This window comes from Canis lupus, chromosome 10, assembly GCF_048164855.1.
Source record: "Canis lupus baileyi chromosome 10, mCanLup2.hap1, whole genome shotgun sequence".
In the NCBI taxonomy this organism is placed as follows: domain Eukaryota; kingdom Metazoa; phylum Chordata; class Mammalia; order Carnivora; family Canidae; genus Canis; species Canis lupus.
The window spans coordinates 9013933-9036040 of record NC_132847.1 but is presented as its reverse complement, the minus strand read 5'-3'; the positions used below and the strand labels follow the sequence as shown (position 1 = coordinate 9036040).

At 40.4% G+C, this 22108-nt stretch overlaps 1 long non-coding RNA gene across 1 annotated transcript in view; it reads left to right on the top strand.

Annotated features, from left to right (window-relative positions):
- The window catches only part of LOC140641194 (uncharacterized), a 241590-nt gene that overhangs the window by 13191 nt on the left and 206291 nt on the right, over positions 1-22108 (top strand). The gene's annotated exons all lie outside the window — the stretch shown is intronic.

Sequence of the window (22108 nt, the reverse complement as noted above, 5' to 3'; positions counted from 1 at the left end):
TAGCCTGTTTGTCCGTATCCATCCTTTCTGTAATGAATAAGAGGAAATTGGAAGAACGGTGTGAAATCCTTAGGGTGGGTCCCTGCATAATACGATATATCCAGCAGAGTAGGCTAAAGATGGATTTTCCTCTGGAGGAAATAATGCCAGTGTGTAACTGAATTTTAGTCTAATTTGAGGCCAGAGTTTTAAGGAGTCTGTCCCCAAATAAGAAATTATCCTCTTCATGGTGGATTCTTGAAATTTTTGGTGTTTATGAGCTCTTGCTGGGGAAAATAGGGACCAAGTTTACTCAAGATGGGATTCTGATTGTCAATCTAGTAGTCACTAAACTTCTGTGGGCCCCATTCCTTTATTTAAAAAAAAATAGAGCATTGAATTGGAACTTTATTAGATCATTTCTTTATCCAAAGTTTACCATATTTATAGGAAAATCCTATGTTCACTTTTAATGCTGTTTCACTTTTCTGTCATTCACTTACTTAGTAGATACTTACAGACTACATACTTATGTTTCAAGCACTATGGAAGATGAGGGATATGCCTGCAATGGTGAAGAGCAGAGTCTGGCTTCCAAGGAGCCCAACATAGAGTATGTATGTTGCCAGTGTGTGGGGGATGATAAATGATACAGATAAATCAGTAACAATTACACAGTATAATACATGATAATCTGTGAGAAGTATAGGGTGCTTTGGAAATGCAAAGGAGGGATAACTCAGCCCTAGGAGCAGATAAAGACAGATTCGAGGAACAACAGATTTAATTTCCGTCCTGCAAGAGTTCTGCTGAGCAAGAGGTTGAGGGGTTGGAGCTGCAGAGTAGGTCATTTTCAAAGGAAAGGATTTGCACAAGGATTGAGAGAGACAGAGAAACAGAGTGGGGATGAGTGATAATCTTATGGGGATGGAGGAAAATCTGCATGAAATCCAGCACACACAGACAGGAAGGGAGAAAATGGCAGGAGACAGCTGGAAAGTAGGGTGAGGGCAGGTCATGGAGTACATTTTACTTTGCTTGTGGGGTTTGGATATTATTCTGAATATTGGCTGAGAAATGGGGGTTTGTAAACCAGGGGAGTGGAGCTATCAGCACTTTGCTTTGGAAGGATCTTTGGCTACTGTGTAGATGGTATTACAGGGATGGGGAGGTGGCTTGGAGGGTTAGACTGGAGGGAAAAACCAGAGAAGATGCTTCCATTTCTTGACAGGGCCACCAGCTGCGTAACTTGGAGTTTTCCAGGCTAGTGGACTCGAATCTTGAGGCTGTTGAGCCAGAAGTGAATGATGAGAGGGTACCAGATGCTGCTGTGTAAACTTGGGCTCCCTCTGAGGTTGCCTCAGCAGGCAAGGGAGGAGCTGCTCACTGCTTCTTCTAACCTGGGTGCTAACTGAGGCGTGTCTCCTGTCCAGATTGGGGCTGGCATTTGCAGCCTCACCAGGAGTGGAGAAAGAAGAGCCAACTCCGTTGTAGGCTGATAGGAAGAAGCTGAGGCTCCACAGGACACCATCAGTCAGGATTTGCGCATTGCCTGGCTGAGTTGTCCAAATGGACCCATATGCCCCACAGTTCCTATCCATGCCCTTGAATAACCTTGTCATTCTCAGCTTTTACTTTGTTGATTCATGCAATACTTGGACTTTCCAAAGAATGTGCAGACTCCTTTGTTGGAAGCAGACATCTTCTTCATGCTTGCAAAGGGCTGCGGAGTCCTGGGTGAGGGGCCTACAAGATCCCCAGAGAGAGCAGTGTTACAAGGAAAACAGGCTTGGCCCCATATTTCAGGGTCCTCCTTGGTCCTGGTGGGTAGAAGAAGTGCACATGTGTGAGAATACCAATATTTGGCACCTGTACCACATCCCATTCACACTCTAGTAAGGTGGGCTGAGGTAGGGGATGAAGATTGCCAGTCTTTCTATCCAGAGGAATCTGTGCTTGTATCTCCTCTTTGCTATGCTTTACTTCTGGGCCTGAGGGATAACCACTCAGTGTCAGTCCTTGATGAGCCTGTGCAAAACTCATGGAAGGCCTATGCTTCCTGAAGGTGTTCTATGAATATGTTATCTTAGATTTCATTCTATCTGTCGCCGTTACATGTAACTGTATATTTCAATCCCTTAGTAGGCTGTAATTCCTTGAGAAAAGCAAATGCATTTATCTTTCCTGGTTTTCCTAGAATCAGTAAGCAGGGTGCCTTGATTTTAAGACTTGTCCAGTAAGTGCCTCTTGGAATACTGGGGACTATGTGCTATATGCTTAGGTTTGCTCACTCAGGTCTTAAGAGTTTAATAGGGAAAGGAGGTCTTGTAGACAGGGTATGCTGCCATCAGTCATTTGCTTTTAATTATTGGATTCTAACCTTTGATAGCTTCCTAAGATAGATGAGATCCCAGATACAGAAAATTTCTGAAGGGCTCAAGGCACACAGCCAAGGGAAGGTCCATGAAAAGCATAGTTTTGTGTGTTCACTATCAGCCTTGGAGACCATTTACTGATCATTAGTCATCATATCACAACATGTCCCTCACATACAGGACCTCAGTGTCAGGCCCTGTGTGCCCAGTGCTGTACAAAGAGCATCTCTGCTAATCCTTGCCACAACCTGTGAAAATAATATTGCTGTTTTTAAGATGTGGACACCTAATGCCCAATGGAGATTATGGCTTTTGTTCAAGCTTAAGTAATATTAAAACAGGCCTCAAATCTAGATATGCTTGACTCCAAAGCTTTGGAGTCATTACATAGCTTCATTGGTTGTGTTAGTAGGACAGGGTTTTGAGCAGGTGGGCCAGCATCCCTGCAAGCTTCACTGGCATGGGCATGCATGTGTGGGAATTTGCTTCCTGGAAGATTCCATAGCAAGTAGAGGGCCACGACAAACTCCAGACTCCCTCCTCCTAGCCCTGGAATAATGATGGGTTGTTGCTATAACTTCTTGATATGTCCAGTTATGATCTGGAACAGAAGGAAGAGATATGGTTGTGGCTGAAGGGCCATTTCCGGGCAGGACAGTAGAAAGTAATTGTGTGTGTGTGTGTGTGTGTGTGTGTGTGTGTGTGTGTGTTGGTGGAGTGGTTTACTGACTGCAGATCTCTGGGCCCTCTGTCTGACAATTGTAGAGACAGAAATAGCAACCTTAGAGTTTGGTGAGTTTGTGTGGACTCTGATTAAGGTAACCCGAACAGGTAGTATCTACTCTCTACCGAAAAGTTGCACTTGAGAGCCAGCCAGTCAACTATAGTCTATGGAGCAGAGAGGCTGTTTCCTTGTAGGGATTACCCAGATTGAGGGGTTAGAGGAAAGAGGAATGTATAGAAGTCAGGAAGTCTAGAAACATTAAGGGATAAAGAAACCAAAGAGCCATTGATTATTTGTGTTCTTGAAATTGTCTGTGTTTTAGCTTCTGAATATTTATGGCAGGTAGAATCATTCCTTCCTCTTAGAGCATTAGGTACATGGAAAAGATAATATTCTTAAATGCACTTTTCAAAGTTTGGCAGAATTGTATGAACCCAAGGTGTTATTACTATACTGTAACAATCTTTGCTTTGCCAATAACCCTGATATTTTCTTGTGAATGCAGTCAAGAAATTGAGGCTCAATTTTCCAAAAATTCTGAAGTTTTTGTTGGAAAAGTAAAAGATGCTCTTCATTGTCACACTTACAATTCTAGTGAAAGTTCTTCTCCCACCACCTCCCTCAAAGACCCCACTGACTGTTCTAGAAATAAGGTTCAAATGATAGAACTGAACATATAGGCTTTGATTTATCTGTTTCTATTATTTTTTCTCAGTGGGAGAGAGAGGGCATCTTTGTTTAAAAAGGATTTGGAAAACAAACCCCCAGTCTAATTAAAGGCATTTTCCTGGTGATGTTAGACATTGTTTTTTAGAAATCGTTGCCATTGGCAGAAGAAATGGTTGAAGTTTGAACAATCAACAGCACTGAATTATCTATTTCTCTCTGCATAGTGAGCATATGGTAGTCCCTTTCATTGTGGTGTAGGCTTAATTCATCCAGGGAAGCTGTAAGTGGTCCCTTTTAGGTATGGCTCTGACATGATCAAGACCACCATGAAAGAGAAAAAAAAAACCAAAAATATATATTGTAGTCATGCAGCAGAACAAATGATTATAGCCCTACCTACTATTCCCCCTAAACAAACAAGTGCAGCAAGAATTGATCTGTTTACAGAGAGACAACTTTAGACTATAATGACCCATTCTTGGCTCACCATGTCCCCTAGACTCATTAAATCCATTTCAGCCTTCTTTCTCCTTTGTCGAAAAGCTCTCAGTAGAGCTAGTGACTGAAACAGTAGGTTTTTGAGATTCTGTTATTTGGTTGGTATCTGCATAATTCATTTAACTAAGTTAAGTTAAAATTGCACAAGAGTTGACTTCACCAAACAAATGTGAAACCAACTTTGTAATTGCATTTTGGGTGCATTTTTCAAATGGCATCTTCTATCTTGAAGTCCCTTCCAGACTAAAATCCGTCATTCTGAATGGCAGTTACAGAAACCAGATCTTATTTGGATCACCTCTTATAGGCAGATTGTCCATCTGTGGCCTTGGTTTGAAATCTTCAGTTTGTTCTTTTCTGCAGAATCTGGTAATCACACCTCAGACATAGGTTTTAAGGGGAGAAAATCTGTGCTCCTGAGATATGGAATATCTTGAAATTTTGTTCAGAGATTACTATGGGTGCTTCTTAACCATTCTCTTACAATCATAAAAATGAGTCCTGGCTAAGAAGTGGGTACACAGGAATGGTATGAATGTGAACTTCTGGCTTCGTGCTGATTCAAGTTCAGCGAGAGGCTGGGGGCAAGATTGCAGCTGTGACATCAACAAAATAAAACACTTCTGTGATTCAAAAGATACCTTCAAGGAAATGAATAGACACCCCACAGAAGGGTAGAAAAGTTTTGCAAATCATACCTCTGATATCAGGCTTGTATCTAGAATATATAAAGAATTATTACAACTCAATAATAAAAAGATAACCCAATTAAAAATGGACAAAGGATCTGAATAGACATTTCTACAAAGAAGATATACAAGTGTCCAATAAGCACATGAAGAGGTGTTCAATATCACTAGCCATCAAGGAAATGCAAATGAAAACCAAATGAGATAATACTTGTTACTTACTAGAATAGTTTTAGTCAAAAAGACAAGTGTTGATGAAGAAATGGAGAAATCAGAACCCTCATATATTGCTGGTAGATATGTAAAATGATGTAATTGCTTTGAAAAACAGTCTGGCAGGTCTTCAAAGGGCAAAACAGAGAGATTTAAAAAAATCATTTGGAAATCTTGAAGGGAGAAAAATACATAGATGATAATGTGAAATCCCTGCTGTTCCAACTTCTGATTTGACCAAGCACAGTTATACCCCAGAATTGGGTGAGACGGCATGGAAGACTTGTCTTTCAATGCTTTATGCTTTTGTAAGTAAGGAGAAAATTTTCTAGGAGGTCTGGTAATTATGTAATTTCAGGAATGGCCAAAGCAGGTAGTGTACAGACTGGGAACTGAAAAGGCAAGAAAAATGAACAGAGAGGAAAGACCCATTTCTAAGGTGCAAGAAGCCTTTGAATCTGAAATTTTTGTTGTGGCCCATTCCAGGCCTGGTGGTGACTTTCTGTAGGCCTGTTTGTCTGTTGTTGTGAGATAAAGAATCAAAGCTCTGCCCACGGCTCCTCTCCTTCAACCTATACCTTACTGAAGATTTTTATTTCACCTGCCTCTGTAGTGTGTTTGGGATGGAAATTGTTAAAAAGAAAATACAACAGAGTCTATAGGCCAAGGCAACACTGGAAATCATCCAGGCGTCCTGCAGAGCATGCACAAAAGAGATGTTGAAAGCAAGGCTTCATTTTGAAAGAAAACCCTTAAGGGAACACGTTTTAAAATTCTTTAAAAAGTCTTTGTTTGGCACATGAAAGTGAAATGACCAGAGGGAAGACTGAAGAAGTTAGACGCAGTCAAAGTCTAAACTTGAGGGCACTTCCCTGTTTTCTCTTCTACCTTATTGTCTTCCTCATCAGATCAGCTATCCTGTTTCCATTTATTACTTGACTGATTTATGAGTGAGGAAAAAAGAACTCAGAAGAAAGTGGCCTAAAATCCCTATCAGTGAATTGGATTTAAATAGCACCCAGGTGGCTGGTGAAAAATAAAACCAATAGCACAATCAATCAGAAACCGGCTCTAGTTGAGAAGTACAGTTTATGCTATGTGTTAAGCAAAATATTCAGGATTATTGGAATTTCTGCCCTTTTACCCTTTCTCTTTATTTGGCACAAGTGTTTGTTTGAAGAGCTTAATTAAAAAAATATAAAAAGTACTGGGGGAGACTGAAACAGAAGTCCTTCAGAGCCAAAGCTCAAAGCTTCTTGCCTTATGCTTTCCTAATATGGCTTATCTATGCTGTGTGTTTGTTGGCATATTGTTTTATTAATTGGTGTTGGCTTTTCTGGATGCTAAGCAGTGGATACAGGCAGATATTGATGTTAATTAGTGTTTTGTTAGAAACACAAAACAAAAGCAAAACCCTTCTCACATGAGGCACTCTTAGGAATGTGCATTTGTAGTTAAATTGGCCCACTTGGGCTGACCTCTTATGACATTAACAGACAATTTAGATTAGCATAATACCCTTTGTACTGTAGATGTTTCTACAAAGGCATTTATACCAGGACTATAGAAAAGACAAGTGGCCTATAGATATTTTCTATGCATATCGAAATAATTGTTCGCAGGTTGTACTTTTATTCTTTGGGAACAGACAGTATGGTGATTTCATTGTATCTCATTTCAGCAAGATGCAGAGAAACAGGTGGACACCTCTACTCCAAGATTACATTGTCCTACCCACCTTGGGCCTCTGGTGTACCTAGCACCTGCCGATGGGGAGTTGTTTCTGGAGTGGAATCTAGAGAACCTGGATTCCAGACATTGGCACTTGGATCTTGGACAGGTCCTTTAATCTCCTTTGAACTCTGGAGAGTTTTTTTGAAGAAGATTGGATCAGCTGAACTCTTGCATCCTTTCTAGCTCTCAGAGTTCATTATTCTGTGATTTATATACTGCTGCCTCAGGACTACCATTCTTAGAACAGGTTAGGTCTAATCACATAAATTAAAATGTAGACAAGGTAAAGCATATAGGACAGGGACATTATGCTTACCTTAGTTTTATATAATAAAAAAGGAAAATATGTTTTTACATATGCACAGATGTATAAATATTACATACACAACACATTAATGGTTTCTTATTTATTTCTTATTAGTGATTGAGCTGAACTTTACAGATAAATTTTTATTGCATTACTCCAATTATTTGTGGCTGTTAAAATTTCAGCAGCATACAAAACCAATAGCCTACCAAAGCCAGCTACTATCAATCCCTTTCTCAGTTAACAACAATTATTGTGCATCCGATATATGTTCACACTGTGCTAAGAACTCTAGGGCAATTGAAGAAATATGAAACTTAGTCCAATTAAGAACAAATCAGTGCTACATTCTTTGGCATTAATTGTATACATAATAGGGATTTAAGAAGGAGGAAAAAATAGAAAGTGGTTCTATTTAGAGAAAGCATCATTGAGTTTGTGACTCATGAGGTGAACTCTGAACATTGAATGGAGTATGGGCATTTTAGTAGGAAGGTGGAAGACAAACATAAGCAAAGGAATGAATATGGTATCAATCATGTGCACAAGCTATGTTGCTATTGGACACCGCTATGACTTGAGGGGGTGGCCAATATGGACAAGATATTTTAGAGGAATCACCAGGGAGTGCGCAGAATGAATCTTCATGCCCTGAGTTTACATCCTCTATAGAACAATTCCATATGTTCCCAGATGGAATAAAAGTGTTCACTGCATGCTCTTTTTCCATTTCTAAGTGTTGGGTTGCAATTAAGATGATGCTTATTGAGGAAACCTAAATTATCTAAGACCTACCTTAGCCCAGCGTATTTCCTTTTGAGGTCTTCGAAGGAGATATAATTCACAGAGTGATCTTTTAAAACCAGAAAGCATATGACATCACTCCTGTGCTTAAAATCTCTTAATGGGCTTCAGTGCCACTCTAATATGTAAAAAAAACTTAGTCATCACTTTTATCCTCATGACAAGAAATAGCTGGGCACACTGAAAATCAATGACTTTTTGGACCCATCAGAGAACTGAGTCTTGAGGCAAACCACAAGTAAGAAATTTGGAGAGCAAGATGCTTCCAGGGAGTCATGGCCAAGATGTATTTCCCTTAAGCAGAAGCTGCTGAAGCCATAGACTAGAAGGAACTCTTAAGTGGTAACTTTGATCAATTGTTAGAGGCTAAGTGTGGACTGTTTGAGAGTGAGAAACACTCGGGGGACCACACTTTATGGGCTTGGCCTCCAGGAACCCCGTGAGGTTCTCATGGTGAAGATCTGAGAAAGATCGTTGTATGGCTCTGACAGACAAGGGAAGCATAATTGTTATTAATTTGCCTCCAGCCGTCTCTGTAAACAGAGGACATTCTCCAGGGGAAAAGGCTTACCATGTCCCAGCTGAGGTCAGGTCATTCCTTCCACCCCTGCTCCCTCCAGCCTTCCTATCTCACCTAAGGGTGGAGTGGTGGTAGTGGTGGACATAGATGACCAGGGCCAGGAAGAAAAGAAAGTTATGTCTGTGGATAAACAATAAAGATCAGCCCCAAGACAGACCAAAGAGAAGACCAGTGAGGTTTAATTGGAAGATGATGGAACACTGCCCCTCTCCACACTTTACCATGACATCAGAAGGGAGCCAGTATAACAGTTATCTATAGTTGAAAGAGCTTTAAGATAAGAATTCTTTATGGGGAGGAGAATACTCAGGGAAGCAAACACTGGGAGTGGGTAGGGGAGACATAAACAAGGACACTGGAAGTATTTGAAGTTCTGGCACCTATAGCTATAGCAAACATTAAATATAGCCCAACTCCTAGTTAGATTAACATAAGTACTCACACTGAAGACCATATACCTCAGTTCCTATTACCTGATACACATGAAACTTTCAACAGACCATTATAAGGCATGACAAAAGGTATGAAAAAAAAAACAGTCTAAAGAGCAATCCTCAGAACCAGATGCATTTATGACACATAGTAGTGGAATTATCAAATGGGGAATTTAAAATAACTGATTGTTATGTTAGGAGCTCTAATGGGAAAAGCAGACAACATGCAAAAACAGATGAGTAATGTAAACAGATGGAAACTCAAAGTATCAAAAGGAAATACTAGACCTCAAAACAAATGAAAAGTGGGACAACTTTGAAAGGTGTAGTATGTATAACTGGAATAACAGAAGGAGAAAAAAGAAAGGAGCAAAAGAAATATTTGAAGCAATAATGGTTGTGAGCTTCCAAATTAATGATGGATATCAAATCACAGACCCAGGAAGCTCAGAGAACACTAAGCAGAAAAAATACCAAAAACACAAAAACAAAGCACAAAAGAACCAAACCAAACCAAACCAAACCCCTAAATCATGGCATATTATATTCAAATTACAGAAAACCCAAAACAAAGAGTTTTTAACCAGAGTTAAAAAATCAAACAAAATAAGAGTACAAATATCATAATGAGCACTGAGTAATGTATAGAATTGTGGAATCACTTGTAAACCTGAAACTAAGATAACCCTGTATGTTAACCATACCAGAATTAAAATTAAAAATTAAAAAAAAACAAAAAAACAAAAAAACTCCCCAAATAAAAAAAAAAAAACACACAGTCCTTTACCTAGAGTGACAAGAATAAGAAACCATGAAAATGAGAGAACAAAATGAAATATTTTGAATGTTGAGAGAAAAATTCCCACCAACTCAGAATTCTATATCCAGTCAAATAATCTTCAAACTTGAGAGAAGAAATAGATTTTCTCAGACATACCAAAATTGAGGGAATTCATTGCCAGCAGTCCTGCCCTACAAAAAAATGTTAAAAGATGTACTCAGGGGAGAAGAAAAATGATATAGGTCAGAAACTTGGGTCTACATAAAGAAATATATTGGAAAAGGAATAAATGAAGGTAAAATAAAACATTATGTAAAAGATAATGTTTTTTGGAAGTGATGATAATAATCATTGGGTGATTATAACATGAGTAAGTGAAATAAAGTCAGTTGTGTCACAGGAATAGAAGAGAGAAATTGGGAATGTTCAATTATAAGGTATCTGTACCACATATGAACTAGTAGGATGTTGCTTGAAGGTGGGCTTAGTTAAAAATGCATGTTGCAAACTCTATGGCAATGACTAAATTTTTTAAAAAGGAGAGTAATTGATACTCTAAGAGAGGAGATAAAATGGAATCATATGAATGATCTAAATTAAAACCTGAGAAGGCAACAAAAAAAAAAAAAAGAGGGTGGGTAGAACATAAAGAATAAATGCAGTGAATAGAAAACAGTTGCAAAAAGAAACAAAAGCAAAAATGAACTATTGGGACTTCATCAAGATAAGAAGCTTTTGCACAGCAAAGGATACAGTCAACAAAACTCAAAGACAACCTACAGAATGGGAGAAGATATTTGCAAATGACATATCAGATAAAGGGCTAGTTTCCAAGATCTATAAAGAACTTATTAAACTCAACACCAAAGAAACAAACAATCCAATCATGAAATGGGCAAAAGACATGAACAGAAATCTCACAGAGGAAGACATAGACATGGCCAACATGCATATGAGAAAATGCTCTGCATCACTTGCCATCAGGGAAATACAAATCAAAACCACAATGAGATACCACCTCACACCAGTGAGAATGGGGAAAATTAACAAGGCAGGAAACAACAAATGTTGGAGAGGATGCGGAGAAAAGGGAACCCTCTTACACTGTTGGTGGGAATGTGAACTGGTGCAGCCACTCTGGAAAACTGTGTGGAGGTTCCTCAAACAGTTAAAAATAGACCTGCCCTACAACCCAGCAATTGCACTGCTGGGGATTTACCCCAAAGATACAGATGCAATGAAACGCCGGGACACCTGCACCCCGATGTTTATAGCAGCAATGGCCACGATAGCCAAACTGTGGAAGGAGCCTCGGTGTCCAACAAAAGATGAGTGGATAAAGAAGATGTGGTTTATGTATACAATGGAATATTACTCAGCTATTAGAAATGACAAATACCCACCATTTGCTTCAACGTGGATGGAACTGGAGGGTATTATGCTGAGTGAAGTAAGTCAGTCGGAGAAGGACAAACATTATATGTTCTCATTCATTTGGGGAATATAAATAATAGTGAAAGGGAATATAAGGGAAGGGAGAAGAAATGTGTGGGAAATATCAGAAAGGGAGACAGAACGTAAAGACTGCTAACTCTGGGAAACGAACTAGGGGTGGTGGAAGGGGAGAAGGGCGGGGGGTGGGAGTGAATGGGTGACGGGCACGGGGGGTTATTCTGTATGTTAGTAAATTGAACACCAATAAAAAATAAATTAAAAATTAAAAAAAAAAAGAAAACAGTTGCAAACATGGTAGACATTATTAACCTAACTTTATTAGTAGTCTCTTTAAATGTGAATGGCCAAAATATACTAATTAAAAGAGACAAAATGGATTAGGGGGGAAAAACAGGCCCAACTATGTCTGTTGCCTACAAGAAATCCATTTTATTTATTTTTATTTATTTTTCATTTGAATACAGTTGACACAATGTCACATTAGCTTCAGGTGTACAGCATAGTGATTTGACAAGTCTATACATTATGCTCTGCTCACCACAAGTAGAGCTCCCATCTGTCCTATTACATTGCAATTACAATATTATAGACTGTATTCTGTATGCCCTGTTCTTTATTCTCATGATTTCCTCATTCCATGATGGAGGCCTATATCTCCCTTTGTCTTTCACCCATTATGCTCAATCCTCCATCCCACTCCCCTCTGTAAAAGCATAGATCAGTTAAAACCTTCCAATTGCTTTCCATGGCACTTGGAGTTAAAATTCACATTCCTTTATAAGGGCTACAAGGCCTTGTGGTCTGGCCTCTGCTACTCCTCTGGCTCCAGTTCTTACTGCTCTTCCCCTTGATTATTTTGCACCCAAGTGGATTTTCACATGCACTTCTACCTCATGACCTTTGTATGTGCTGCTTCCTCTAATTGCGATGCTCTTTCCTCAGATGTCTCACTCCCTTGCTGCCTTTAGGTCATTTTTCAAATGCTACTTCTTCAGAAAGTTTTCCATGCTCCTGTGTTTAAAATCTTCAAATTCCCTCTACCTCTCCGCATGTCTTTTCCCTACTGCATTTTTTTCTCCTTTAGCTCTAAACCATCTAATGTTCTTACATTTTACTTTTTTTTTTTTCTGTTCCAAGCTGTCCTTATCTACTACAATGAAACTCCATGAGTTGAATTTTTGAAAAAATTATTTTTTGGGGCACCTGAGTGGCTCAATGAGTTGTCTGCCTTCGGCTCAGGTCCTGGGATTGAGCCCCACATCAGGCTCCCTACTTAGCAGGGTCTGCTTCTTCCTCTCCCTCTGGTCCTCCTCCCCACTTGTGCTCTCTCTCTGTCTTAAATAAATGAATAAAATCTATAAAAAATTATTTGTTAATACTGTATCTCCAGGCCTTAGAATCATGCTTGGTACAGAGTAGGTCTTGATAAATATATATTGCGTGTTTGAAGGAAAAATGGATATATTGTTAAATGCAGTGTCCTAAGTGCCTAAACCAGTGCCTAGAAGAATGGAGGCTCAATAAAATACTTGTTGAATGAGTGAAAGTAACATATTATTAGCTGAGTTTTGTACTCAAACTCTAGTAAGCTCCAGTGACCTAGGCTACTTCATTTGGGAGATTCCTTTTTCTTAGGCAGGTGGAGACTTAGACGGGCTCAGATCATATAGGCCTTAAGGCCTGCTCTATCTTTTCCCCAGTGTCCTACCAGTGGTGTTCTGAAGCAAGTTTGTACTTGGTCTGGAGAGTCCATTGTTTAATTCTTAGGAATTCTAGAAGCTAGCTCTTAAGCTTGAACTTGACCATGATGGAAGTACTTATAGCACAGTATTTATACTTCCCTTTCATGTTTCCTCCTCACGCCTGGGCTTGAGAACTAGTCTTTTACTAGCACATCAGTAGGGGCAGGAAGGAGATGGGAGAAGGATTTTTTTTTCTCTTGGTGGTTTTCAAATGGGAAGATACATTTTGATTTCCCTCGGGAGCTTAAAATACACACACACACACACACACACACACATACACACACACACAAATATCTAATACCTGGGTTCCATTCCAGACCTACTGGTAAAAGCAGTGGTATACTCATTGCCTACTGCTGCTGTAACAAATTACCATAAACTTAATGGTTTAAAACAACAAAAACATATTCCTCTATTGTTTTGAAGGTCAGAAGTCTAAAATTAAGAGCTGTATTCCTTCTGAAGGTATGAAGAAAGTATGTGTTTCCTTGCTTTTGACTGTTTTTTTTTTTTTTTAGCTTTGACAGGCCACCTACGTTCCTTAGCTCATGACTTCATGACATCTTCTCCTTCTATTATATCTGTTATTAGTGATGCTGCGTGTTCTGCCTACCTCTTAAAAAGACCCTTGTGATTACATTGGGCCACCTGGATGTCCACCTGGAATCTCATCTCAAGATCCTTAACTTATGTAATTATATTTGCAAAATCCCTTGACCTGGTAAGGTAACATATTTACAGATTTTGGGAATTAGGACATGGTCATGTTGAGACAATTATTCAGACTACCACAAGAGCTTTTCAACCTTGGCTGAACATGAGAGTCACATGGGGAACTTAAAAATTCTTATGCCCAGGTTGCATCCCAGAACAATTAAATCAGAATTTCTGGGCTGGGACTCAAGCATTTTATATTAAAAACTCTTCAGGTGATTCCAAATGTACATGTAGTGAAGCTTATAAAACACTGGGTTAGAGGTGCCAGGATGGGATCCAAGATGCATATTTAAAAACACCTTCAGAGGTGAAATCTGAAGAGCACCCTGATTTAGAACTCTTGCCTTTAAAACTGAGAGGATTTATTAATTTATATTCTGGTGGCTTATCAACCTAGGGAGACTGTGAGCTCCTTAGGTTCAGGGCCATGTTTTGCTCATCTTTGTCACCACAGGACAGCGTGTGATAAATATTTGTTTAATGCATGTGTATTTTTTTTAAAAAGTAATCTTATACAATGCTTCATCTCAACACTGTCTTCTACAGGATGCATGCAATCTTTTTAATGTCCATGAACCTGTACAAATTTATTAGGAGTACCAAGATGGGGTAGAGGAGGGCTGAGTGATTTCAGTGGGAGAAAACGATTACCTTATCTGCATCTCACTTGCCTGGTGGCTATCTCCTTTTCTTCACACATCTCTTCCTCTACTGTGGGTCACTTAATGTCTGTCTTCTCCTACGACATCCTATGAGACATACAGTGTATTCATTCGGAGCAAGGATAATGCATATTCCCCAGCAACAATGAGTTTTAGAAGTTTAAGAGGATAAGCTCCCATCTAGAGGAGGTGATGCAAAGTAATCTGTGTCAAGATTTTTTTATTAACCTGGGACAACCATTTTTTTTTTTTAAAGGTCTAGGAACTACCCACACACAGATGCATATTATCAGATTTAAAAGGGATATGATTCTACTTTGAGTGGGAGACACCGCATTCATCAGCAAATCAAGAAGGCCAGGTGATATTCCAGAGGGGTCAGTGAACCCCTGCTTGTACCCTTACCCACTGTGCTCTGGCCAGTCATAGTTTGTTGAATGTTCCAGATGAGGCCAAGTGCCTTTCTGCCTGACAGCCTTTGGTTGAGTTGGCTGTCTCTCAAATGCTCTTGCCTAAGATCTGCTTAGCTAACTCCCTTGCCAAGTTCAAGTCCTCCTCATCATACTTCTATTTACCTTGCTCTGGTCTACTTTTGTCTCTCTCTTTTTTTATCTTAAGGTGCTAAGCACCATCTGGTAATGTTTAAACAGGATGCTCATTTTAAAATTTCTAAATCTCTTTGTCTCCACTTTCTAGATTGTAAGCTCTGCAAAGTCAGGGATTTTAATCTGCTTTGTTCACTGGTATACCTCTGGACCTTGAACAGTTCCTGGCATGTAGTTGGCCCTCAGTGAATAATTATCGAATTAATAAGTGAACAAATGAGAGAAAAGGATTCCAACAGCAAACAGAGACACTAGAGAAGCACAGAGCATGGTATGGAGGAAACAGGATGCAATGTCCAGGATCTGTGGAAAGAGAGAAAACTTACATCTAGGTCAGCATGAGAGGAGATCCAGAGAAGTCAGCGAAGAGGAAGGAGGCTGGGGTGTCAATGGGGTTTTGATTAAGGTTAAGAGGCAGGAATTATGGTGCAATGGAGGAGACTTATTACTCCTGAGGAATCCAGAAAAAGGCTAAAGATGGTAATTTAACTTGGGAGTGGAAGGGGAAAGTGTATAGGTACTAATCATTTATAAGCTAAAAGTTCAGGGCTTTGGAACGAGGGTAGAGAAGACAAAAGGGCATTTAAGGAGAGTGCTGACAAGCAGTGTCTGGAAAGAATTGTGCTTAATATATTTATACCTGAGCTGTCACCAAAAATGGTAATGGTGCGATTGAGTGCTTTAATTAAACCTGAGCTGTGCTGACCATATAATGTGAGTGTAAGTATTGTGGTGCTTCAGTGGGATGTGGTCTGCGTGAAATTCCCTCACTGTGGCTACTCAGCCGACTCGTGTGTGTTGGACTCCTCTGAATAATCAATGATTGTGGGTGGATGATGGTGCAGGAGGCAGTCTAGGGGAAAAGCTCCAGGAATTTTGGAAATGGGAACAGGCCAAAGCCAAGAGTGTGTGGTAGCACAGGTGTGCATGCGCACGTGTACCCATATACACATGTACATTTACAGGCACACATGCATGTTTCCATAATGGCCAGTCGGGACCAGTAGCAACCACATTTTACGGTCTTCCTGTTTGCCTCATGATCCTTAGCAGAATAGAAAGTAAGCACTTGAAATTAATAACATTAGTATTTGGGGGTTGCTGGTGGTCAATGGAGCATTTTTTTGCAAAGGGTTCAAGGAGAATGGGATTTGAAAGGTTGTTACTAAAGTTCCCCACCCTATCCCTACCTCATACTGGAAACAAGCAGGCAAACTGATCCCAGAACTTTTAGGTCATAGCACCTGATTGCTCACATAAACCTGCTTAGACATCAGTGCTGTGTGTCTTACCAAGGGAAGAAATATTTTTAGAATTGGACCACCGTGATTAGATCCTAAGTAAACATGAGCAGCGCTTGTCTGTTTTTCTTTTCTAGTCTGGGCTAATCAGGTATTTCTAGTAAGCCCAACAGTTCTACCCCTGCCACAAGCTTGGTGATTGGGAAAGGGTGGTGGAGTGTGAGTGGGCTGGAGGGTGAAGGTGAAAGGGCATTAGCATACACCTACAGCTTTCTTCTTCAGTTTATCCTTTAGAAGATTCCTTCTGAAATGGCTCTTACAAATAAGCAAGCGGCTGCTAGCACTACCATGCAGTCTTTTGAAGTTATACCACCCCTTTCTCCTTGATCCCTGAATTTCACTGATGAGCTTTTATCTTTGGCATCGTCCCAATCTTGCTTGGCTTTGATTGCTGACATAATGGATATGTTGTTATTTTCTGTAAACTCCACAAGTAGGTCTTAAATAACCTAATTAGCATTGAGGTTAATTAAGAGGGAGGAAATTGGCCTCATGATAAAAAGGACAGATAGGTATACAATGTCATTATGCATTGAAGGCTGGAAACTGAAAGAGGAAAATATAGAATTCTGGTTTTTAGGATTAATAAGGCTAGGTTCTGTTTATGTACTTACTGAGAAGTAGAATACTTACCCTGATGTGAAGAACATTCTGGAAACAGTGAAAATCCTCTTCATTAGTATGGGAAGCTTTTCTAAGTTATTTACTCTTTGGTACTTTGGGGAGATAGAATTTTAAAAGCTGGAAGACAGAACATCATGCTCTCTCTGACCCCAGGGCATATACAGAAGGATAAAAAGAGAGCACCTAGATAATATCAGTGGATTAAACACCAAGCACATTAGCCCTTTGAGGAAGCATGGTACTAAAAAACAACAGAGAAATGTTTACTTTATTGAAACAAAAACACGTGGAACTTATAATGTCAGTCATGACTCAGCTGCCAAACAAAAGTCACTTACTGTATTTTTTAGCTCTCTAAATAAAAATTATGACAGTACAATGACTCCGTATTCTGGATGTCATACTGATAATTCTGAATGATGAACACAGACCAGTGTGCACTGAACACAGGCTCGTTTGTAGTTTCATTCTTGCCCTGATAGGGAGCCAAAAAGGACACAAGTTCTCCCATCCTGGATCCCATCAGGCTTCTGTTGTGAACACTTCATATAAACCATGGACAATTTACTAGTTTCATTGAGTTCCATAAGAGCTGCCCAGTAGTGAGTACGTCTGTCTACCAAAAACATATGATAATGGAGGAAATTGAAGAACCAAGACCAGAAGCACCCCCCAGATCTGAGGGGTTAGAAACAGATTTTGAGTGTAGAAGAAAATCAGGAAATGGAAATAGGAGGTACAGCAGAGAAAGGATGTTTTAGGAAAATTGTTATGCTGCTCTGTGATGATTTTAATTAATTTATTTTTATTTTTTGTTATTTTTTTTTAGAAATTATTAATTTTATCTTATGTAAACTTAAACATTTTTCCTTTTTTTTTTTAAAGATTTTATTTATTCATAAGAGATAGGAAGAGACACAGCAGAGGGAGAAGCAGGCTCCCCGCAAGGAGCCCAATATAGGATTCGATCCTAGAACCCTGAGATCATGATCTGACCTGAAGGCAGATGCTCAACCACTGAGCCATCCAGGCATTCCTTAAACATTTTTAAATAGTGATTCCAGGCCCAAGTGTAGACTGGGAAGCTATTAGTTTTAAAAAGTTTCCAGTCTTCCTAAAAGAAGTGTGGGGTTTTGAGCTGATAGATCAATATCATAGATCAAATCTATTGATAAGGAACACAGATTTTGACCTGGTAACCTGAAATCATTCTGGAAACCTAGAAGTCACTGTACAGTGCCTTCAAAGGCCACTGGACAGTGTAGAAGTGGACGAGGATGTACTACTCTGAGAACAAGGGGGGACCTGAGGCAGTGGCTTCAGGCAGTTTTATTTTCAGCAGACTTGAAAAGGTAGAATGAAAATGGTAGTTCTGGAACTGGTACTAGAGTGTCTAAGGGGAAGACTGGCCAGCAAGGCGGCTGGGGGAAAGATGCTGTGGGAACGGGATTCAGGAGCCAAAAATAGATGGGGTTTTTCTGCTTCATCCAGTTTCTAGGTAAAACTGTGTGTGTGTGTTTGTGTGTGTGTGTGTGTGTTGAGGACAGATGAAAATACATTTCTCAGTGCCAGGCTGAACCTTTGGCCAGAACACAACTCACTCTTTGGCTCCTAACCATCTAGACCCCTTTAACAAACCCAGGTCTTGCTGGTGCAGTGGGTTGGGACAGCTAGCTGCAGGGTGCCACGTCTCGACCTTTGAAATAGTGGGGTGAAAACTATTAACTTTCTGAAAGAACAGTTTTGCGAAGGCAAGAAATGATACCTGCTTGTGTTAACAGTTAACAGTCTGCTTAGTTTTGAGTTGCTCTCAAGGGCAGTTTTTGAGGCTTCTCACCATCTTCAATAGCAACTGTAAAGATATTTGCAGCTTTATTACACTTTCTTACCCCCCCCCCCCCGCCCTTGGGCTAGTCTTGCGGTTCAGGACATTTATCAGGCACCATTACCTGCTATTTACCTTGGCTTGTTACTCAAACCTCGTTGGGTCTTGAAAAAGCAAAGTCTTGAGAAGAAACGAATCATAGATTTTTAGGGTTGGAAAGAGATCATGATGGTCAACATTTGTCATTTTTATTTACTATAAGGTTCTTAAGACATTTCACAAAGATCATTGCTCTTGTGCTGGAGAAAGAGGTGGGAGTAAAGATAAAGACTCTAGCAACTGCAAAGACCAAATTTGCTCTAGGATCTGTATTCCCTACTTTGGGTTTCCACTGTTTAGCATTATTAACAAAAGCTGATCACCTGGGAGTAAACAATCTTCCTGGAGTCATTGGGCCTTTTAGAAGCAAGCATGGCAACATGCCAAGCTGCCACCGAGAGGGGTTGCTTTTCTGCATGCAGTAAGTGGGCTGTGTGGTGTGATGGGAAAGTAATGTTTACCATCAGGTCTTTGATGCTAAAACATAGGGAAGACCCCATAGCTGTGTCTGTCCCATAACAGGTGGCTGGGCTTCCCTACCCACTTAAAATAGACATGCATGGTTTCCTAGAGAGATTGGGAGGCAGTTTAATACCAGTGAAACAGGAGGACATTTCCCTACCTTTCAGCAGCAAAGAATGCTGGAATATACTTGTGTGATGCCCACATCTGATACTGAAATTTAGCAGGTGAGAAGAAAGGCTAGATATTTACTAGGCCATTTGAAGATCTTGTTAGAAGTTGTATTCTATTGTAGACCACCCTGGAAAAGGACTCCAGAGTCTTTCTAACCTAAGGATCTCCTATAGCTGGGAGGCAGGACAGTGTGTCAGTGAGGACTCACATACATGGACACGCATTATTTGTTGAATGGAACTAGAGTTTGCACCTGCCATGTGTCAGACAGGGTGCTAGACCCTGGAGAGGTACAAACAAGGAAGACTTAGCTCCTTTTGAGGGGGAAAGCAAAAGACAGGCATAGATGGACGTCATGCGGCTGATGTCATTCTTGTTACCCTGGGAAGAATAAATCATTTTTTAGGGCCTGAAAGTAGCTCCCTTTTCCTAAAAGTGGGCATAGTCCCAGTGCTCTGTGCCCCAATTTCCCATACAAAGGAGGCAAGTAGGGTTGATACCCTTTAGTGGTTGAGTGGAAAGCCCTGTTTTCCAGCATAAGCAACGTAATCAGAAATCTACGGGGGAGAGGGGAAGAAGTCGATGGGGATGCTCCTCCTGCATGACCATGAATGGCATGGTGTGTGGCTTAATTACCTGGAAAGGAGATGTACTGAGACATTCTGCATTTCAGGAGATGAAGGGGAAAACTGTTTTTATTATAGATGATGAGAGTCTCCTAGAAGGAAAAGGGAGTTGAGACCAGGTCTGTAAGGGCAGGTACTGAATCATCTCTGACACAGCATTCCTAATTCAGCTAATTCATGGAGTATGGTGGGTAGGGGGTTCTCAGGGCCTTTATAACCCAAGCCTGGGACATTCTTGGCTGAGGTTAACCTCCAGGGAGTGGATTCACACTCCTATGCAATTCCATGGGTGGGCTGTGGAAAGACTTGGAGCCTTGCCCCCAATCCTCAGCACAGGACATCCCAGATCAATTAGGAGCACTAGGTGAATGAATACCTTCTTAGTTTCCAAATCCCACTTCCTCAGCTCACCTCTTCTTTTGTATTAGTAGAAGTGTTCCTTGGCAGAGGTTAGGCCATCCTGTTCTTTTCAGGGACAATTATCATAATTACCCATCTCCTCTCAAGCTTCTATTTTTAGCTGTGTGTCCTCCTCTCTAGCTTCATGTTATTCTGCATCTCAACCCTCTCCCTCTTTCAAATCCTAAAGCCATTAGATTTCTTTCTGCCACAGGTTATTTGCTTGTGTTGTGCTTTATGCCTAGAAGGTTTTTTTCCCACCTGGGATGAGCCCATAATATGAGGGGAATACCAGACAAAATGGTTGGTAAAATGTGGATTGGAACTCAGGTTATTTTTCACTTTAGTTATTATTGATCCAGTAAATGTAGATCAACATTACATGATAGTATGTATGGTCTCCTCTTTTTCTTGTGCAGGAGGGAAACCCAGGGAATTGGATGACAGAATAGGGCCCACAACCTCTTTCAGGCTGGATGTCGGAGAGGGCAGCAAACAACAGAATTCAATGATAAGAGGAATTCCTGATTACACCAGTTATGTTTCTGGACTTAGTCAAGGTTCAGTAGGACTGGATATGGCCTACCGGGCTCTCTCATCTTGGTGCCTTCTCATTTCACAATGTTAGCTGAAACTTCACTCCTCAGAGAAGGTTTTTCTGATCCCCACTCTGCCCTCCCCTCTTGAGTGGTTAATATGAGGGATTATGTTGCGCATCTCCAGGACCGTAAGCTTGTGTAGTAGATTCAGATGTGGATGGTGTCACTTTGAATTAGATAGTGCAGTTGCTCTTGGCATAAGTGATGAAGCCAATTTATTATCTTACATAAGGAATATGTGTGTGTGTGTGCTTGGGTTGGGGGGCTTGAAGATTGTTTAATTCACCTCAATGATGACATCAGCCATCACTTACCTTCTTTTAGCTTTCCTGATGGCTCCCATATGTCTGACACAGGACATATACAGTGCAAGAAGAGAGTCTGGCTCTTGCTACATGTCTCTGTGTAAAAGCAGGATGCTGTTTCATATGTGACCCTGGTAATCTTATGTTCATATCTCATGAAGCTGTAGGCATATACATGGTAATCACCACAAGGGGAATGGTGTCATAGCTGTTGACATATACCATTATAGACTTACACTTGGACTCACCATAGGATCCCCTCCCTGAATCACCTGGAGGGAAAACACCTAAGTATAAAGGTGTTCCTTCCCTGCCACCAAGGAAGAAGAGAGAAGAAGCTTTTATGCAGGCCACTCCCAGTGTTGGTGATGTCCTCAGTTTGGGAGGGGACCTTGTAAAAGCTCCTGGAGGACCATGTTTCTTTTCTTCAGGGCATTTCCTCTCAATTTGTCATTACATATTTATTAGCATTACTGTTAAATTAGTCTCCTTGACTTGTCTAAGTCTTCCTCAAGAACAAACTGGTGACTCTCAGTTCCTAACATTTTGCATGGGGTCTATCTCATAAGAGGCATTCAGTAAATACATATAGAATGTCTGAACCAAAGATCCACTGTCTTCCTTTAGGGCATGGAAACAGGACTGGCTTCCCCTTCTGGACTCCATAAGTCTCTAGAGATCTTGAACCATGATGGGGTGCATCCTCAGGAGGGAGATCCTGAA